General features: G+C 38.6%; 1 long non-coding RNA gene across 1 annotated transcript in view; it reads left to right on the top strand.

The window, feature by feature from the left end:
• Positions 1–249: 249 nt before the first annotated feature.
• LOC149747823 (uncharacterized) overlaps positions 250–21,562 on the top strand; it is a 75,234-nt gene continuing 53,921 nt past the window's right edge. Inside the window, exons 1-2 of the long non-coding RNA XR_016395112.1 lie at positions 250–4,838; positions 6,794–6,884. This is a non-coding gene — a long non-coding RNA (uncharacterized LOC149747823). The remainder of the gene's footprint in view (positions 4,839–6,793; positions 6,885–21,562) is intronic.

Raw genomic sequence — 21,562 nt, 5'->3', positions numbered from 1 at the left:
GCGCGTGGACGGGGCGCGAGCGCGCTGGGGACGTAGGGCGCCGACCTGAGGCTCCCCGGCGCTCCGGCTCCGTTCCGGGCGCCCGCTCAGGGGCCTCCGGCGCGAGGCCCCCTTTGTGGTCAAGATGGCGGCGCCCAGGTGGGCCGCGCTGAGGTGAGCTGGAGCCGGGCCCGGAGAGGGGCGAGTCGGCCACACCCAGGACTTGACCCCGGGCTGGTCTCCCGTCTCCCGGGGAGCGGCGGGTGAGTGGGCGCGGCCGCGCGTAGGTCCCTCTCGTGGGGTGGTCAGCTCTCCGTGCGTCCGCAGACTTCTGTCGTCTGATAGTCAGATCTGGGGTGGCCCAGGTTGGAGGCGAGGGTGCTTGATTGTGGAAACCTGAGGGGTTTAAGGACTCTATTGGGATCGTTTCAGACCCCAGCAAGAAGCTGAGCAAGTTTCCTCCTGACTCTCTTCCCGGCTAAGTTTTCTCCCTTCTCTGAAGGCGCCAGGTTTTCTGAATCACCTTGTTACCCGGGGGGATACAGTTGGTGGTTCTGACCGTGGAACGTAGGACCCGGCGCGGGGAAGCCTGAGCTGGTTCTAGTTACTTTGTTTGCAAAGCACTTGTCTTGTCTTTGGAATCTTTGTGTATGTAAACAACGTTGGGAAGAGCCAGCGTTTTCTCCTCCAAAACACTGCGAGGGGTAACTTTATACGTAAGAAACAAGTGGGCGTTCACATCCATCTCTTTTCCAACCACTGAGTTTTGGTTGTGTTTCCTTTCTTTAAGTTTGTCTCGTTCTGAAGTGATAACAAAAAAAAAAAAAAAAAAAGACCATAGTCAATTACACAAAGTATACTCTAGTCTCAGTCCTGCCATTAATTAGCTTAAGTCAGTTAATTTTTCTAGGCCTCATTTTTCTCATGTGATGTTTTTTCTATGAAAAAGTATAGTTTCTAGAAGTCTCTAATCTCTGTGTCATAGTTCAGCTTGGAGAAAACCTGTTCTTATCCAAACTCCATGACATTGTATTTCCAGCTCCAACTTTGGACTTTGAGTGAGTTGGGGGCAACTTTTTAAGGATATTTTCACACAGCTTTTTTAGTTAATATCAGTCTAGCTGACTTGTCATACTCAGACTTTCTCCCATATTCTTTTACCAGTGTGTTCCTTAGTCATATATATAAAGACTGTTGTGGGAAAAATGAGCTCCTGTGTCAGCTTACTGCATGGTCATCGACACAGGGCAGGGAGTAAGATTCTGTGGATTTTACAGAAGCAGATACAGGTTTCATTATCCATGTCCTCTCCCCTTTCATCTTACAAAAACAGCAGGCTTTTCTTGGAGAACTGCCAGATAATGCCATCCTGCCTCCTCACTGGCCCCGGGGATGAGTCGCCCAGGGACTGAACTCCAGTAAAGCAGGTGATTGGCTCATGGGTAGGCACCTGACCTCGGCTAAGTCTATCAGACTCCTCCCCAGGACTTTTCTCTCAGAGAAAAATGGAAGAATTGTCTTTTCTCTCTGGAATTTCTAAGCTGGGGAGATATGACTCTGGGACTCCCAGTGACCATCCAGCACAAGAAGAGACTTTCTGTAAAATCAAGTCTTGCAGAGGTAAGCAGGGCTGAGCGATGGAGAGAGAGCTGGAACCCTGCTGCTACTCTGGAACTTCCAGATCCAACTGTATCTGAATATGGCTGCATCCCTGAATTTCTAGTACTTGTTTGTTGAGGTTGTTGTTGTTGTTTGGTTTTTGTTTTTAAATTTCCTTTGACTATTTTGAATTTGTTTTCAGCCATGTGCATTTGAAAGCATCATAGCTAAAAGAACTAATTTCCTACATTAATGTCAGGTTTGCTGACTGGCATTCCTTAAGTGAAAAATAATACCCGCTATTTTCTTTAAATAAAATCCTTCTAGCTCAGGTTTGAGATATTCAAAACTCTGCCTCTTACCCCCCTCTTTCCAACATTTACTATATCACCTTGAAGCATTTGTGACCACATCTTTCCCATCTAGACGCAGTTGAGAGAAAGAGCAAATACTTCTGATATAAACTGCAACCTGTACGCCTCCTACCTGGAAGCTTTAGAACATACTTGATTCTTGTCATTAAAGCAAATCTTTTGTTGTTGTCTCCAGGGCACAGAAGCATTCTCATGGCATAATGGAGTACAAAGTACATTAAGCCTAACTCTACTTCTCACCCTCTTTTACTTTAAATAGGCAGAAAAGAACAATCTCAAACACATTTTCCCAACAAATAAAATACATATACGATTATGTTTAGAAGACGTTTATGCAACGTATAGTTAGATTAATTAATGGACCTTTTGCCAATTGGCACAGTAAATATATATGTTCAATGTGCTTAATTAAAAAGAAAACAATAACATATTTTTACAGGTTAATTATCTGAGAAGAGTATTGTGCCAGCACACTTGATACTACAGTATTTCATGTTTGACAAGTAATCTTCTTTCAATTATATTTACTGCTAAATGTTTCTTGGATCAAGCTATTAAATTATAAGGTCAAAAGTAAAATGATATGAAATTACAATGATAAAGGGACACATATCCCACTTTGTGAGACTAGAAGTTCTAATTTCTTTTCAATACTACTAGTAGTGACCACAGTACTAATTTGAGCCCTTACTATGAGCCACTGTGCCCATATGCATTTAGTTCTTACAGTAGTTCTGCAAAGGGCATATAATAATCCACACTGTAAAGCTGAAGAAAGTGATTCTCATAGCTGAAAGTCACATAGCTGGTGAGTGGCAAAGTCTAGATTCAAACTTAGAGTCGTCTGACAATGCCCAGGTTGTTGACCACTATGTACACTGCTCAATTGTTGCACCAATAAAGAAGTGCTTGAAATAATTATAGATTTGTCTACCCTGAAACTGCAGTGATTTAAAGACATCAAAGTTGTCAGTTGCTTAACCACATCTACTTACAGTAAGAAATTACATTTTATTTCATTGCTAAAACAAGATTAATTCTGCAGGCCCATAGAAACTTGAGCACACAAATCCTACCTCCAAATGAAAGATGCTTGTTTTCCATTATTCAACAGATGGCCCTGTACAGAGGCAATAAATATATAGTAGAATTTTCATTCAAATAAATGAGAAGAGAGGTTTCTTCTTGTCCTGATTCAGTGCCCATCATTATGGATTATGACGGCTCTTCCCAAACTTTACTTCATTCACTCCACTCTTTCTACAAAACTCCAGTAATGGAATCCATCATTCAGATATATGTGCAAAGCGAAAGGACTGTATTAATACAGTTGCTGAAAGTCAAGTTGATAGAGCACAGGAAATACATCCTAATAAATGCAACATTAATGTTTGTGTGGGCCTTGGAGTGAGGGATAGAAGAATTTTCAGTTTAATGGAATCTTTTGCCTCTTGCTATGAAAGTGCGGCTTAATAGTCTTGTAATTGGTCATTTACAGAATCCTCCATCTCTGGGTTTCATGCTTTCTTTACTCTGCAGCTGTTGATTCCTTCTCTTGTTCTGGATGGAAGATAGCAAAAAAACCAGGCTCAGCCTGCCTTTTTGTGTTATTGTTTAGATGAAGATATTTCCATTTATTAAAGCACACTGTTTAAACATTTTTATCATGTTTTAAACTTGACTGTGTTCTGAAGGTATGAGCACAGGCAGACATAATGGGGGATGTTTTCCAGGAGAAAACATACTCTTATCAAAGGAATTATCAGAATTTTCATGTATGGATTGAGAATCAAAATCTGGAGTTAGACCTGAATTTAAATTCATACTCACAACTTATTACCAGTCTCATCTTGATCAAACGGTTACCACACTTCTCATCAATTTCCTTATCTTTGAAAGCGGAATAAGAGAAGTATGCCTGGTGGAGTTACACATAAAGCTCATCTGATAGAATATTCATAAGGATTTTGCACAAAATACACATGGAAATATTTTAGCACCGAGTTTAGCATGCGATTCGTCTTCAATACATTAAAGAGCTATTATTTTATTATTATTATGCTATCATTAAATATCACTATTACTTAAATGTCACTATTGCTAAAATTGCTGTAAAATTACCGCAATAACCCATGATGAATTCCCCTCTTCTGTTTCCTTTGTTTAAGTGGAAAATATATATATAAATCTAGACAGAGAACACTTTAGTGATCCTATTCAGTGGAGTGAGAATTTCCATGGCACTGATTAAAACAAATCCTGAATTGCATGGACTTAAGATAGCAGAGAGGGGCTTCCCTGGTGGCGCAGTGGTTGAGAGTCCGCCTGCCGATGCAGAGGACACGGGTTCATGACCCGATCCGGGAAGATCCCACATGCTACGGAGCGGCTGGGCCTGTGAGCCATGGCTGCTGAGCCTGCGTGTCTGGAGGCTGTGCTCCGCTACGGGAGAGGCTGCAACAGTGAGAGGCCCACGTACCGCAAAGAAAAAAAAAAAAAAGATAGCAGAGAGGCTAAGAGGTTTGAAGTTAGACATCCCCAAGTGTGAATTCTACTGTGACCCTCTTCTAGCTCTAGAACCTTGAGGAAGTTACTTAAACTTTCTGAGCTTTACTACTAGTTTCCTCATCTGTATCTTTTTCAGGACTATTTATCAAGCATCTTCCTGTTCTCTATGCTTGGACGTATCAATGAATAAATTAGACAAGAACCTTTGCCTGCGTGCTCCTTCTTGCATGCTTTCTCCCTCCTTACACTCTCGTGTGGAAACGGATGTTATAAATAAATTCTGTGCTTTGTCACAAGTTGATGGGCGCTACGGGATAAGGAAAAGGATGTGAAGCTCACTGAAGAGGCTTGGGTTGGGAGTGCTGGAGGAGTGTACAGGTAGGTTCTGATTTTAAATAGGGTAGTCAGGGTGGATTTTATAAGTTGACATTTGAGCAAAGACTTGAAGTGAGGGAGTTGTCAGAATGTATGAGGGGGAGACCACTCCCTGGGAGCAAGAATAACCAGTCCCCAAACTCTAAGGCAGAAATATGCCGGGCAGCTTGGAGGAATATCAAGGAGGCCACCCTGGCTGACTTAGTCAGTGGGGAGGAAGAGACAGCAGGAGGGCTGTAGGTCAGATATGTGATGGGATGGATTGGGTAAGTCCTGGGAGGCCATCACATGCATTGTGTCTTTTACTGTAAATGTAGGCAGCCAGGGGCAGGATTTTAGCCGAGGTGTGGCATGAACTGTCTCTTGTTTGAAAAGCATAACTCTATCTGTGGTCTTGAGGATGTGGGGAGAGAGTGGAGTCAGGGAGAATCTTGGGAGGTGACTACAGGATCCTCGAGGTCTATGTTGGTGGCCTGCACCAGGCTGCTAGCGGCTGGTAATTCTCAGAAGTGGCACATTGGGAAGGTTGTGACAGCATTTCGTGGTAGATTGAATGCAAGAATGGAAAGGAAGAGGGGGTCAAGGGTGAATTCGAGATTTAGGGCCTGGGGAACTGGAAAGGTGTGGTTACTGTCACCTAAGATGGAAAAAGTTTGGGGTAGAGCATGTTTGGGGGATTAAAGACCAGTTTTGGAGGTGTAAGATTTGAGATGTTTTCGTGACGTCTAAGTAGAGATGCTGAGTACACAGTTGGATACACAAGTCTGCAGTTCTGAAGAAAGGTCTAAACTAGAGATACACTTTAATACAATGGAGATATTAAGAATAATGACATGAAAGCGCTATTTTAAAGATAAAATGAAGTCATGCAGTTAGCACTCTGTCTTCTCAAAACATTTAATAACTGCTAGCTAAAATAATTACCTGAAATGAAAAAATACCTATAGTTTGTTTTGTTGTTTGCAGTAAAAGTGAATAAAATGTCACAATTATTTTAATAGTATTTGTGACACAGTAGTTTTAGTTAAGACACCGTGACTACAAACATTTACAATAAACCTTTCAGTCTCCTACTTTTCACTCTGATAGGGTACTTGGAACCATATTTTGTAAGGTTTAAGTTAGTTGTCATAGGGTACCTCTTTAATTAGAAGTAATTCTGAACTGTCTAGTTCCATGCAGTTTTATATACATATATGTATAATTATTATTTTATGATTTATCAAACTCAGTTGAAAATTTGCATCACTGATATACATTAGAATTTAAGCATTTACCCAGGTATTCAAGGAAAAAAATGTACTTGTCTTGTAATTTCCATAGGGGTACTTACTTTCACATCTTCCCTTCACTTTGCAATTGAAAACATGGCAGGGGAAATATTATCTTACTGGTCTTTGAGTTCCCCTTAGCCATCTGCAAGTCCTTAAACAGCCTTTGTGGCTTAACCAAAATTCTCTTCCATCTTCATTCCGCTAACAGATATTGGTCTAAGCATGTACTTATACTAAAAAATGCATGACCACGTTGTCTCTACACATCTGTAATTTTATGTTAACACTATGTAAGCTATACTTTAATTGTAATTATAACAGATTTTATGTCAACACACATCCATTTCTAGTGTTCATCTGGTGTTCAAGGGGAGAGCAGCATGTAGTAAATTTTATCAAAATATAACATCTGAAGAATAGAACAGAGGGTAATTGTGTAATTCTGTATTCACTCTAATTAAGTTCAGTGGAGTTGGCGTAATAGAATTAAGATGAAAAAAAAAAACATTGAGGTACCATGGCTCCCTCTCCTAACACACCCTTTTCGTATCCGAGAGCAGAGACTCAGCACCTTTCTGTACAGAAATGGAGACAGGAAGAGGCCAGAGAATGAATGACAGGCACGAATGAGGTGGAACTTTGAAGAGCAACATGGAAATGAAATACTGCTTTTGTATTTGGTAGGTGGGGAAAATGTACCAGCGTGTATGCCTACTGGGACCACGTTTTCCAGAACAGTTAAGCCCAGTGTCAACTATGCTGTCCCACCTTCCTCGTAAGTAGGAGCATACTGTTACTTGAATCTTTGCTTCCTGTTTCTTGATACCTGGTTGAGAAGATTATCACAGGAACTGCATCTTGTTAGCAAATACACTGTTTTGAAATGATTGAAACTCACTGAAGAGTGGCAACTCCAAGCTTGCTCTCTCTTGATCTTGGACTATTTAAGTCTGTAGTGCAGGAGTGGGTTATGGGGAAAGACCATTGGAATTCTTATGTCTTCAGCGTAATGGTTATAGCATAATGGTTAGGAGTGTAGGTGCTGGTTCAAATCTCTGCTTTCCACTTGCTAACCATATGAGCTTGGGCAATTTACCTGATTACCTGAACCTCAATACTCCTGCCTATAAAATGATGTTAATAATATTTCATCCTCATAGACTTGTTTTCAATGTTAAAATGAAGTCACTTACACCAAGCACTTAATACAATGCCTAGAGCATAGTAAAGTCTATTATTATTACTATTACTACTACTACTACTATTATTATTATTACTATCACGATACCAGGTGCTATTTTTCCTATGCCTTATTCCATTATCTTCTGCCCTGTCCCCCCATTTCTGTCTTGTTTCTGTACAAGGGTAGGTTTGTCACAGAGCATTTTCTTTCCCTAGTGTCTGACTCTTAGTCATCAAGGTGACTGGTCCACGACCCGGCATTCATTGCTGCTCGTTGAAGCAACCCATTTTGAGAAGGGGAGTTGGATATTGATGCCAAGTTCAGTCAAGGAGAGAGAATTTTCTGTCTTCTGCACTCAGAGAGCTAAGTGAAATATTCAGGCCTTAGAAGGAGAATCAGGCAAAGGGCAACATGCTCAATTTCATACCTTAGTGATTAAGAACAAGTCAGACAGGCTGGATTTGAACTCATTTCCGTCATGTACTGACAACGGGATCTTAGGTGCTTTTGTAACCCCTCTGAGGCTCAGTCAACATCTGAAAGAGACGAATAACATTATCAGGACCTAGCATATAGCCTCGTTGTAATAAGTGAGTAAATCCTTTTAAAGCGTTCAGCACGTTGTTTGGCATATAAACACTTAATAAAATTTAGCTTCTTTGACTACTACCGCTGCTAATATTATTAAGTAGCTGAGCAAATCTGAGGCCCATTTTGTTCTTAGATTGCACATAATCGTTTGGACAACCAGCTCACATTGATCAACCGTTGCTTATATATAAACCCCCATGAACCCAAAGGTGCTTTAACTCTCTCCCAGTCAGAGCCTGTTCTGGGGGCAGAAGCAACACCAGCACTACCCCCGTCCTTTGCCTTTATTGTCACTACACTCGCCTGCCGTACTGAGCACTTTCTGTGTGCCAGGCACCAAATTTAGCCCTGCGTATGCACTATATCATGTAGTTCTCACACTCAGGTGGGAGACATTATCATCATCCCCAATTTTCGGATAAAGACACTGAGGTGTTGGAAAGGTAAGAAACTTGACCCACAGCAAGAGATGGAGCCGGAGTATTCAAACCCTTCTCTCTGACCTCAAGAACCCTTAAATATTAGCCTACTACTACATCCTGGTAAGAAAATCTGCTTCCAGCCACTCTGGTGAGAGTAGAAATGATTCTCAATCGCCACATTCCTCTATTGCCCATGCCATCCTAGCCTCAGGACTAGGGGGGAAAGGAAGTGATCTCTTCAAAGAGCAGCCAAAGGGAACCTACTCCCTTCTGCCTTTTCGTAATCAACTAACCAATATTTTACTTCCTTCTTAAGAGTCCCCACATGTTCCTTTTGGTACTTAGCTTGGCGTTTTAGAATTCTGACATTCTGTACATGACTCATCCACTGTATTTCATGTTTATTGAGGCCAAGTATAGGGTCTTACTCATCCTGAAGTCCAGTTATCCCCTGTCGCATCTAACTCTGTTCTTTTCTTCTCGTAGGACAGCTGCAGATATTTATTTGAATTTTGTTGAATTGTTCTCGTCAATAGTACATTAAAAGTTATACAGAAAGTGCTTTCTTATAAGGAAAACCATCTAAATAGATTTCTAGCTGTTTACTTTTTATAGCACTATTATAGAGATTATAGATCTCCAGGTAATATTTTTTAGATTGAGTTCTTCATATCATCTTATTTTTACATATAATGATAAATCTGAATTTTCTCTATCAAAGCTCCGAGACTTCACTGGCTTGTAACTTAGCTTGTTGATTATGTGTTGTTGACTTTTCCATTTACAATGATATCTGATCCTGGTAAGGATGGGGCTGGGTGGGAAGGTACATCTTAGGGCCATAAATTGGTTTTGTAGAGAACTTACATAAAGATCTAAAGTCTTATCATATTTCTGCAGAACTCATGAATCATTTTATTATAATTCCATTCATTCAGGGAGTATAAAACCATTTTCAAATTGTTATTCCTAATTTGTTCATCTTCTCTTCCTTAGTCTTAGTGAGAACAGAGCAGGCTGAATGGAAGAAAGTCATTATGACCACTGGGGCCACTAGGGTAGGCATCAGTCCCAGAGTTTTGTTTTCATCTCTCCGCTATTAATATTGGCTAATGTCTTGAGTGCTTACTTGGTGCAAATTACTTAGCCGACCATGGCAAATGGATTGTGTCATTTCGTCCCCTGATAGTCATACAATTAATGTATGTATTATTATGATATCCCATAATGCATACATGGAACAGAGCCTCAGAAGTAGTTATTTGCTCATGAAAATATGGTAGATGTGGAATTTGGACTCAGGTCTGATAGACAACTAAATCACTCCTAGTGATTTTTACCACTAAATTAAAGTTGTATACCTCTGGAGAGTAGATAGTTTCTAAAATTTCCTTAGCTCTAACGTTTTATAATTAAATTTTTGTCTGATTGCAAGCTTAACAATTAAGATGGGTAGGAAGGAATGCCAGCCTGTTGAATGGAATTTCCCTGAAATAAGCCTGTTTTATGACACCAGTTCACTCATTCATTCACTCAGCATGTATTGAATGTTTGCTCTGTGCAAAGGCATTTTAGGCATCACAGTGGAGTGAGTGCCCCTTCCATAGACTCTCCTGCAGCACTCAGAGAAGTCTTGGACTGGTTTGCCTGTTATGGAATGGGGCTTGGTGATAGAAGCCTGGTTTGTCCTCCACTGATAAAACTAAGACATACTCATATTAGTTTATAGGCATCTTGAAGCCGTGGGATAGTAACACACATGAATCTTACCATTTTTGCCTGGGATTAATGATATAAAGGCTTTGGATTTGGGTATGGAAAATGGGTGCAATTATGGGCATGTTGGTTCTACATATATATGGACATCACGTGTCACCAGACTGCAGCTACCTGCCATTCCTCACTACTCCTTTTCACAAACCAAACAAGTACCTTCTTACCTCTCCTGTGGATAAGCTCTTGACAGTGGCACTAGGGCCTTCCTCAATAAGTGCATCATTGGCTAAACCAGTGGTTTCTCAGATATGCTCATTGAACAACCCTTAAGGTGGATTGACATTCCACTGCCTAGAATAGAATATGGTGTTCTTTAGAAATTGGGGGGAAAAAATAGGCCACCAGATGTACTTTCTTTAATTTAAATTGCTTATATATATATATATATATATATGAACAATTGTTATATATGTGTATGTATATTTGTTCATATATATGAATGATTTAAAATTGAAGATATATATATATGTACATACATTTGTATATAAATATATATAAATATACACACATATGTATATAAATATATATAAATATACACACACATATATATATGTATATTTAAATTTTGGCTTCTGTTAGCAAGTAGTAAATTAAATTATTAGCAGATCCATACTGCAGGGAAATAACCAATCAGATTTCATTCAATAGCTTGCTTTTTTGTAGATTTATGGTTGTGATTTTATATCTGCAGGTATGTTTGCTGAAGAAAATATTTCTACCACTTTTCACAAAATTAAATTCATTTAATACCAATGCAGCATGTCTCAAATGTCTTAATACAGTTTTAATCTTGAATCGCATCAGAGGTATGAAATTAGAAACATACCCCAAAATCATTTGAAGATATAATTACTTTCATTTCCCTTATACTTTTGAGACTTTTCAAAAGTAAGTATTTAGTTGTACTTATCTGTTTCTGTCTCTCTAAGGATAGCAAACACTGAAACACAATTCTTTTTAAAAGTCAATATTAAAAATATATTGTCCAAGATGATCAAAACTAAGGAAGTGGCAAAGAAATTCAAAAATTTAAACTTTCAAAGGGTGCTTTTTTTGTGAATGTGTAGTACTTGTTCTTCTGAAGGAATTAATCTTTTTTAAAATTTAATTAACTTATTTTTTATTGACGTATACTTGGTTTACAGCGTTGTGTTAATTACTGCTGTACAGCACAGTGACTCTGTTATACATAGGTATATACATTCTTTTTCATATTCTTTTCCATTATGGTTTATCACAGGATATTGAATATAGTTCCCTGTGCTATATAGTAGGACCTTGTTGTTTAGCCAATCTATATATACCAGTTTGCATCTGCTAATCCCAAACTCCCAGTTCATCCCTCTCCCACGTGCTTCCCCCTTGGCAGCCACCAGTCTATTCTCTATGTCTCTGATTCTGTTTCTGTTTCATAGATAGGTTCACTTGTGTCATATTTTAGATTCCACATATAAGTGGTATCATGGTATTTGTCTTTCTCTTTCTGACTTACTTTGCTTAGTATGATAATCTCTAGTTGCATCCATGTTGCTGCTGCAAATGGCATTATTTCATTCTTTTTTTTTATGGCTGAGTAGTATTTCATTGTATATATGTACCACATCATCTTTATCCATTCATCTGTTGATGGACATTTAGGTTGTTTCCATGTCTTGGCTATTGTGAATATTGCTGCTGTGAAGATCAGGGTGAATGTGTCTTTTTGAATTATAGTTTGGTCTGGATATACGCCCAGGAGTGGGATTGCTGGATCATATGGTAGGTCTATTTTTAGTTTTCTGAGGAACCTCCATACTGTTTTCCACAGTGGCTGCACCAACGTACATTCCCACCAACAGTGTTGTAGGAGGGTTCCCTTTTCTCCACACCCTCTCCAGCATATGTTATTTGTAGACTTTTTAATGATGGCCATTCTGACTGGTGTGAGGTGGTACCTCATGGTAGTTTTGATTTGCATTTCTTTAATAATTGGCAGTGTTGAGCATCTTTTCATGTGCCTATTGGCCATGTGTATTTCTTCTTTGGAGAAATGTCTCTTTAAGTCTTCTGCCTATTTTTTTGATTGGGTTGTTTGCTTTTATTGTCATCAAGTTGTATGAGCTGTTTGTATATTTTGGAAATTAAGCCCTTGCTGGTTGCATCATTTGCAAATATTTTCTCCCATTCTGTAGGTTGTCTTTTCATTTTGTTTATGGTTTCCTTTGCTGTGTAAAAGCTTGTAAGTTTGATTTGGTCGCCTTTGTTTATTTTCATTTTTATTTCTATTGTCTTGGGAGACTGACCTAAGAAAACATTGGTATGATTTATGTCAGAGAATATTTTGCCTGTGTTCTCTTCTAGAAGTTTTATGGTGTCATGTCTTATGTTTAAGTCTTTAAGACATTTTGAGTTTATTTTCGTGTATGGTGAAAGGATGTGTTCTAACTTCACTGGTTTATATAAGGCTGTCCAACTTTACCAACACCACTTGCGGAAGAGACTGTCTCTTTCCCATTATATATTATTGCCTCCTTTGCCAAAGATTAATTGTCAAAGATTAACTGAGGTGTGTGGGTTTATTTCTGGGCTCTGTATTCTGTTCCATTGATCCATATGTCTGTTTTTGTGCCAATACCACGCTGTTTTGATTACTGTGACTTTGGAGTACTGTCTGAGGCTGGGGTGGCTATGCCTCCAACGTTGTTCTTTTTCTTCAGGATTGCTTTGGCAATTCTGGGTCTTTTATGGTTCTGTATGAATTTTAGGATTATTTGTTCTAATTGTTTGAAAAATGTCATGGGTAATTTGATAGGGATCGCATTAAATCTGTAGATTGCTTTGGGTAGTATGAGCATTTTAACAATATTAATTCCTCCAACCCAAGAACATGAGATGTCTTTCCATTTCTTTGAATCATCTTCACTTTCTTTTATTAATGTTTTACAGTTCTCAGCATATAAGTCTTTTGCCTTCTTGGTGAGGTTTATTCCTAAGCATTTTATTTTTGGGGTTGTGATTTCAAAAGGCATTGTTTTTTTACATTCCCTTTCCGATATTTCATTGTTGGTATAAAGAAATGCAACCAATTTCTGTATGTTAATCTTGTATTCTGCTACCTTGCTGAATTCGTTTATCAGTTGTAGTAGTTTTCATGTAGAGTCTTTAGGGTTTTCTATATATAGTATCATATCATCTGCATATAATGACAATTTTACCTCTTCCTGAAGGAATTAATCTTGAAGTTCTACTAAGACGTTTGGGATACCTGTTTTAATGAGCCACTACTTCCTGCCTGAGATTGCACTATGCACCAGAGATTCTAGAATTAGCATAATAAAACTAATAATGCAAACAACAACAACAAATCTTCACAAACCTTCCCTGCAAGGAAGTAAAGTCCACTGGAAAAACAGACAAGTGAAACACACATTCAAAATGTCAGTGATTCTCAAACATTTATGTGCTGAAAAATCATGACAAGCATGATAACCAGGGCAATTACTAGACCCCTTCTCCAGCTGGTCAGGTGTAAGGTCCTGTAACTCTATTTTTGGTGAATGCCTCCAGGAGAGTCTGAGACAGATGTTCTCAGTTGTCGTCAACCTTTAGTGTGCATCAGATTTGCCTGAGAATATTGTTGAAACACAGATTGCTGGGCTCCAGTGCCAGAGTTCTAACCAGTTCCCAGGTGTGGCTGATATTGCTGGCCCAGGGACCACATTTTGAGAACCACCTTTCAAAACTCTGCAGTATGCGATTGTGTGTGTTGTGAATGAGACGGGCCCAGAGAACCAAAGGAGGGCAAAGGGACTCTGCCCTAAATTAGCCAAAGGTAACAATAGCAGCTTGAATTGATTGACCCAAGAAAAAAGTATAAGAACTTTACCTGCATTTGCTCATTTAATCCTTTCAGTAAGGTACATAGGTGCTACATAGTGTTCCTCTTTTACAGTGGTGTCCAGAGAAGGTAACTACTTTGCCCATGTCCTAAACTGGTAAGTAACAGATTAAGAATTCAAGTCTAGGAAGTCTGATTCCAGAGCCCACACCTCTACCCTTTCTGCATGTAGAGAGGAGTAAAGGGTTGTCAGTGAAGCCTTCCTGGGGGCCCTGGCCTCTGAGTGTAGATAGAAGGATGAGTGGACATAAAGATCATTATTTGTGTGTGGTGGGGGTAGGGGAGGAAGTATCAGGGCTTCCAGAAGAGCCCACCCTCCCCATACATCTGCTATAAGCAAGTCTGATGATCAGGAGTCCGGAACATGAATATGACTATGGGATACTGAGAAGGGTTCTAGAACCCTTAGGTTAGAGTTCTGGATCAGCTAGTAGGTAACAGAAAGTGAATGAGTGATTTACCTTACTTTCCACGGGTAGCAGGAAGTTTGGAGTTAGTCCCTCTAGCGTTAGTCCAGCAGCTGAAGGGCATCACCAGGGGACTGGGTTGCTTAGCTCTTCCAGCTTCCACATCTCTAGCACGTCCACATAGCTTCAAAGTGACCCCAGAATCTCCAATAGTGTTCCAGCAATTTGGGCAGGAAGAAAGAAAAGGAAAAAAAAAAAAAGAAATTAAGTAAGAAAAAAAAGGCAGTGTGTAAATCAGAGAGCAAATTTTTTACCACAGATGGTCAGCAGACTTGCACTTAGATCTCATCAGCTCAGATTTTAAACTGGCCACCTTAGCCTTAAGGATAATGGGGTCTCCTAAACCAGGGCTCTGATAGTAAGGAATAAGGGGAGAGTGGTACTGATTAGCAGTGCCTGCTGTCCCAAACAAATATTATCCCTAAACTATTTTTTTATCCTATATTTTACTTTAAAGAATGGAGGGGAAACATTATGTATCTGTAAATAGCCTTTTAGAAAGGGTACAATTATATAGTTATACAACGCCCTGGAGGGCTCCTTTCTTCTAAAATCTCTTTAAAAACTGTTCAAGGTTAAGGACATTTTTATCTTAATTTAGTAACTTGCAGTCGATTATCTTGGAATGACATCCTCTCTCTGCAGATGTTCTGTCAGGCTTTAGAAAATTCTAGAAGTGGACAGAGAAGTGTTATGGTACATGTATTTGCAATATGCACGTCTTTGAAATGAAATCCATTTAGGGACCAAAAGGCATTTCATGTCTTTGCTATACATTTTCACATATTTGCCTTTCCAGAATTCCTTTGAGCAAATCTGTTAGATGTAACCCATCCGTTTCTCCCATCTGAATTCTTTATTACTAAACATTCTTCAGTATGCTCTCACTCCCCTCTGTCAAAGGCGTTTCTCTGGGTCCTCACCCTTCTCATCTCATATGTGAATGTGTATCTTAAACTGAAGCAACAGTCTGCTATGACTTCTCCATAACTTGAAGAACCCGTCTTTGTGGGAAAAAAAGTAGACTTACTAACTTAAAATGCGCGCAGTGTTTCTGAGAATTAAAAACTAAGATAAAAACGTAAGCAATGGAAAAAACTTACAGTTGATCCTTTTCAAATACGTTATTTTACAGAGAAGGCAACTGAGGTTTAAAGAAAAAATGCGTTAGTTAAACACTAAATAATAAACCTTAAACCTCAGTGGAGCAACACATGGACGGTTCATTTCTCACTCACTCAGGAGTGTAGTATGGACTTTGGTGGTCTGAGGGTCAGTTTTCTGCTCAGTTATTCAGGGACCCACCACCGTCATCAAGTGGCTCTACGTTTGTCCTAAAAAGGAAAGGAGAGAGGAAGCTGCAAGCTACAATTATCAACTCGTTATCCTTCAGACATAAACTCTTCAGGTCACCTCTGGTCACATTCTTTGGAATAGAACCATACCCAGATGCAAGCGGAGATGGAGAATGTTGTTCCTATCTTGGTCCTAGTGATGCCTCTACAGGCTGGAGGAGCTAATTAAAGTGTAGTCAACAGCTCGTTGTTTCTGCCACAATGAGTGATTAGCCTAAGACTGTGGATTAATTATGTGTGTGTGTCACATATACATATAATACACACAAACCTATGTGTGTGTATATATACATTTTTTAGCAAGAGTTGACACATGGGGCTTCTGCCGTATCAAAAGAGTACAAAATGCCTCTTGTTGCTTTTTCTTAATTGAAGTTGACTACTACTATCTATTTCCCTTCATTTTGCTACCTCCCCCCCGCCTTTCAGTATTATATGAAAATTCTGAAAGAAATAATTTCAAAGTTTCCAGTGCTTTTAAAGGTAATAGAATACTCAGACCTTAACAATTTTCCTGTGTGAAACTTTTGCCAGACTAAAATAGTTAACTTATGAAAAGTAAATTTAGATTGATACAAAAGAGAAAATAAGCTGATTTTTTTTTTTTACACAAATACCCTGAGCCAGGGTGGAAAATAAATAGAAAATTGGAGGAATTTAGATCCTTTTGTTGTAAATTTAAATATTTTTAATTGTAAAAATAATACAGGCTCATTGCAGAAACTCCAAAATTGAAAGGATTTAAAGAAAAAAGGAAAAATAACTCAAAATCCCATTTCTGATAAATCATCTCTGTAACATTTTTGAGGGTATCTTTTGAAACTTTTTTGTGACGGGGTGCATATAAATACAATGCAAGTATAAAATACCTTTAATTATTATATCAAACTACAAAACAGTTCTATAAGTTTTTTATTTAGTAATATAAGTATGATTACTCATCACCTAATAAAAATCTGCAGCATCATTTTTAATGGTTGAACAGCATTCTATTATTTATTTAACCAGTCCCTACTGTTCAACATTTAGATTATTCCTGTTTTGCTTTGCTAAACAATGAGACAAGCATCCTTGTTCATATGTCTTTGAGCATTTGTTTATTTCCTTAGAATGGACTTCTAGAACTTGAATGGCTGGTTGTCACTTCTGGTACATACTGACATATTGTCTTCCAGAAAGGTTACCGTGCTTTTTATTTCCACCAAGAATTTAACATCCAGTGTGGTTTCTTACACACACTCATCAGTACCAGTATTATCAATATCAATACCAGTATTATCAAGTTTTTTAAAACTTTGTCATTCTAGTCAGTAAAATATGACACCTGAATTATTTTATTTGTATTTCTTTGATTAATAATAGCAAGGTTGAACATATTTTCATATCTTTATTGGCTGTTAATACTTTTTAGTTTGTGACTTTATGACATCCATTTTTCATCGATGTATAACAACCTTTTATATATCAATGTGTTTATTTTGTTTGTTGTAAATGCAATTTTTTCTCTTCATTTATTAATTTTTATTTTGTGTGTGTTGAACTTCTTTAATACTGTCAAATCTATTCAAAAACCCTTTAATGAACACAACAAATGTGGAAAATCAGTCATTCTCCTGCATTTTGTAATCAATTTATTTCCTTTTGGGCAGTATGGAAATGTAAGTTCTTATTTCATCTTATGGTTGGAAAGAATCTATTCCCTCGGAAAGGGATTATAGCCTCCATGATGCAGTAATGGCAGATTTTATAGGGTAGGCAGGGTCTACAGAAGAAAAAACCCTAAATCACACTCCATTGGTGGTTGCCTTATTTATAAAAATGGCATTTAAGGTTGTGTGACTGCCATCAGGTAAGCAAAATTAATTTTTAGCATGAAATACTCCTATCAGCAAGAACAGCCTAGGATAGGCTAGCAGTAAGAAGTGAGGGGTTATGGGATTGGGGCATAGCCTGTGTTTCCTTCAATGCAGCTGGAAATTTAAACTCTGGGGCTCCTGCTTGATCCAATCAGCCCAGCTAGTATGTGTTGCCAGGTAGGGTGAATAGACTCAGAAGTACAAGAGCTCATCCTTGGTCCCCTCTGGAAATGAGCAGAGAATACTGTGTCAAGCAGAGGTGATCAGTCCATGGTCTGGAGACTTGGACCTCCTCACATAGTCCTTAAAGTCAGGGTGAGACAAAATGCCAATACAAATTATATTGATGACAGTATCAATGAGGTGACGTTGAGTCCTTTGACCCAACGTGTGTCTGCAGTGTGCCATCCATTAGTAAATGGGCAAAGCCATTTGACAGATCTATCTGATACAGTGAATGAATGTGACACTCATATTTTGAAAAACTGAAACTGTATCCATTTGTCAAGAACAGTGGCTACTTGTTCTGCTTTATTCCCCCTGGTAGAACTAGATAACATTGCAGACAGTAAGACGTTCCGGCATTTCACCCTGGAGTAGCCCCAAAACTGAAGAAGCTGTCTTATCAGTAGTTAGCTCCTTGTCACCAAGAATATTAAAGTAGATTTGTATGATTAGCAAATTAAAGAGACTATAGTGCCTACCACTACTGTATTCACTAAGGCACCCAAGTTATTCTAAAGAAATCCTAATAATACATTAGGACCGTTTTGAATATTTTTATTTGATTAGCCATAATCTTCTAGTTATAACATCCATCACCATCTTGACCACTGAAACTTGGCCTTCTTTTCTTACAGCCTAGCCCTGTGGTCTGGGGCTAATCACTAACCTGCTTAGATACAATTTTCTTCTCTATGAAATAGAAACAATATTATATGCTTTGAAGGACTGCAGGAAGATGAGCTGTAATGTTTATCAAGTGCCTAGTAAGTAGCCTGGCCCATAATAAATACTTGGCTAATTGTAGATGTTAGTTTCATTTATAGTTTTATTTCCAAACATTGCTCTTTACTTTTGGAACTCTAAAATTTGTTTTGAGAGTGGAGGACTTGTTGTTTGGATTCCTCCCACACTCTCTGTATATTCTGTACTTCTATCCCTAGATCATTTATATTAATGGAATAAATGATCTTTGGTCTGGTGATTCTAAGGTGACGAGGAGCTAAGTGGAGGTTCAGTATACAACTGGAAGTATGGATTTTCAGGCCCAGTGCAAATGTGGGAAAGGCATTATTCCCACATTATAAAGGGGGTAAAGACCTCCAACTTGAGGAGACTCTGGGTTGAGAGATTTACAGGTACTGTGTTTATCCTACAGGGTACCACAGGGGCTTTTATGTTCTGTAGCAAGAATTTGCACCTTATACCCTTGTAATTAGAAGTAAAGCATACCACATAACTAATATCTAGTAAGCATTAGAGTTAGAATAAATACCATTTATTTAACGTTTCCTTTGTGTTAAGCATTTTACAGTTACAACATATGGATGGATACTATATTGTAATGGTTAAGAGTGTAGTTTTTTGAGCTAGATAATCCTGGATTGGAATCTCGTCTTTATTACCTCTTTTTTTTGTTTTATTGAGGTATAATTGACAAAATTGTAAGATAGTCAAAGAGTAGATCATGATGATTTGATATACATATGCGTTGCAAAAGGATCCTTCCCATCACGTTAATTAATACATCTAACAGCTCATGACACCTTTTTCCTTTTTTCCTTTTTGTGGTGAGAACACTTAAGTTCTATTCTCTCAGAAAATGTTAGTTATACAATACAGTATTATTGACTGTAGTAACTATGTTATACAGTGGATCCTCAGACCTTATTCATCCTGCAGCTGAAAGTTTGTACCCTTTTACCAATCTTCCCCTCTTTTCCCCACCCACACCCCAGCCCCTGGCAACCAGTTTTCTACTCTCTCTTTCTATGAGTGTGGCTTTTTTCTTTTTAGATTCCATATATAAATGATATCATTCGTATTTATCTTGTCTGGCTTATTTCATCAGCATAATGCACTCCTGTTTCATCTATATTGTCACAAATGAAAGGATCTCCTTCATTTTTTTAAGGCTGAATAATATTCCATTACCTCTTAAATGAGTGACTTTTGGTACATTGTTTACACTTTCTAAGCCTCAGGGTTTCTTTTCTTCTGTAAAAAAAAAAAAATATATATATATATATATATATACACACTAACAGGTTATTTTCTGATATGTGGAATGTTTGTTGAATCAACAAATAATTAGTTGAGATCATAAAGGTGACACTTAGCACTGTATTAACATTTATTAATACTCTCCCTGTTAATTTCTACAATAAATTGTATAATAAGTAACAATAATAATAGTACTACTAGTAGTTTTAGAAAATGCATAGGATGTGCCAGGCATCATATACTGTACTACCCTCCTTCATGTATACCACAAGTTACATGTGGATATCATCTTTCACGTTGTTTCCTTTAAAGAAAATTGAAGCTCAGCAAGATTGAGTAGCTTGCTCCAGGTATGAACTCAGGTCTGAATCACTCCACATATAGGTTCTTAATTACTCCATGTCTTTAATTCCACATCTGCATTTGTTTGTTGTTGTTTTTAACTTTTCAAGCATCTGATCTGAAATTCCTTTCTCTTTGGGAAATTTTCCACTTTGTGGGTCTTGATGAGAAACAGAGCCTTCCTCTCGTTATACAAGCTGAACATGTCAGATACACTGTTTACTCACATGCTCAGTCTCCCTTACAGATGGAAAACAGTCGGGCGACCTCGGGTTGGCCAACTGTACTCCTCTCTTGGATTTTGAATTACGAATAAATGATGTAAAGAAGCAAGGCCAGCAGCACTGGGTCAACCTCCTGTTTCCTGTTCCTGCTTGGTAGCAAGGCCAGCTAGGACTTATAACATCACTTTGGCCTGATCCTATAATTGCAATAGCATAGCCTTGGCTTTCGGTTGTTTAGTCTGCTTCTAGTTACTGAGACCTAACCATAAACTACCAAAAGTTTCCTTTTCTGCTCAAATTAGCCGTATATGGTTCCTGATGATTACAAATAAGACCTTTCCTGATATACAATGGTGACCTACTTATCCAGGCAGATGTAACATCGTCCTGGCAGGGACAGAGGGCAGGCAAGCTCCTTGAACAGCTGAACAAGAAGGAAAAGACCTAAGAAGAAAGAATTGAAGCCAGTTCTGCTTGTGTTATAATTCTACCCGCAGCTGCCTCTGTTTCACAGACCACGTGCTAAGGACCATGTCCCTTCCCCTGTAACAGACGAGCAAAGTAGACCCAGGCCTTCCAACCCAGAGACCAGCTGAGCTGTACCGTGGACAATCTAGGATGTGAAAGACTTCACTCAATGTCTTTGTCACTTGACACATTGTTCCTCTCTTTGGGAAGTAGCTTCTTTGTGTGACAAGAATATGCTAAACCAACACTTAAGTGGACAGAGGTGAAAGATGCCAAAATTAGCTACAGAAAAAAAGGCTAAAGACTTGTATTTTCTGTTATTTGAAGGTGTTAAGACCCCACATAGAATATGAGTCCTTTAAAGGAAAGTTGTGAATGGCCCAGGGAATGTTGAATTTCCATGTGGCAATATGTTCTTGATCGGTCACGATGATGATGATGGTAGCATCAGTAGCATTTATCAGTGTTTCCTGGGTGAGAGGCACTTTATCCTAATGACCTTTTATCCCCATGACGACCCTGTGAAGTACGAAATACTGTTTCAGCATCTTCAGGGTTTTTCTTTGTTTTTTTTTTTTTTAAATCAGGAATTTATCCTAGATCAGAGTTGGGTGGTAGAACGACCAGAACTGGACACTAGCCTTTCCTGAATTCCCAGAGTGTGAT

This window comes from Delphinapterus leucas, chromosome 12, assembly GCF_059928025.1.
Source record: "Delphinapterus leucas isolate spDelLeu-1000000601 "Yukka" chromosome 12, BTC_Dleu_Yukka2, whole genome shotgun sequence".
NCBI lineage: Eukaryota > Metazoa > Chordata > Mammalia > Artiodactyla > Monodontidae > Delphinapterus > Delphinapterus leucas.
This window is presented reverse-complemented; position numbering and strand designations above follow the sequence as displayed.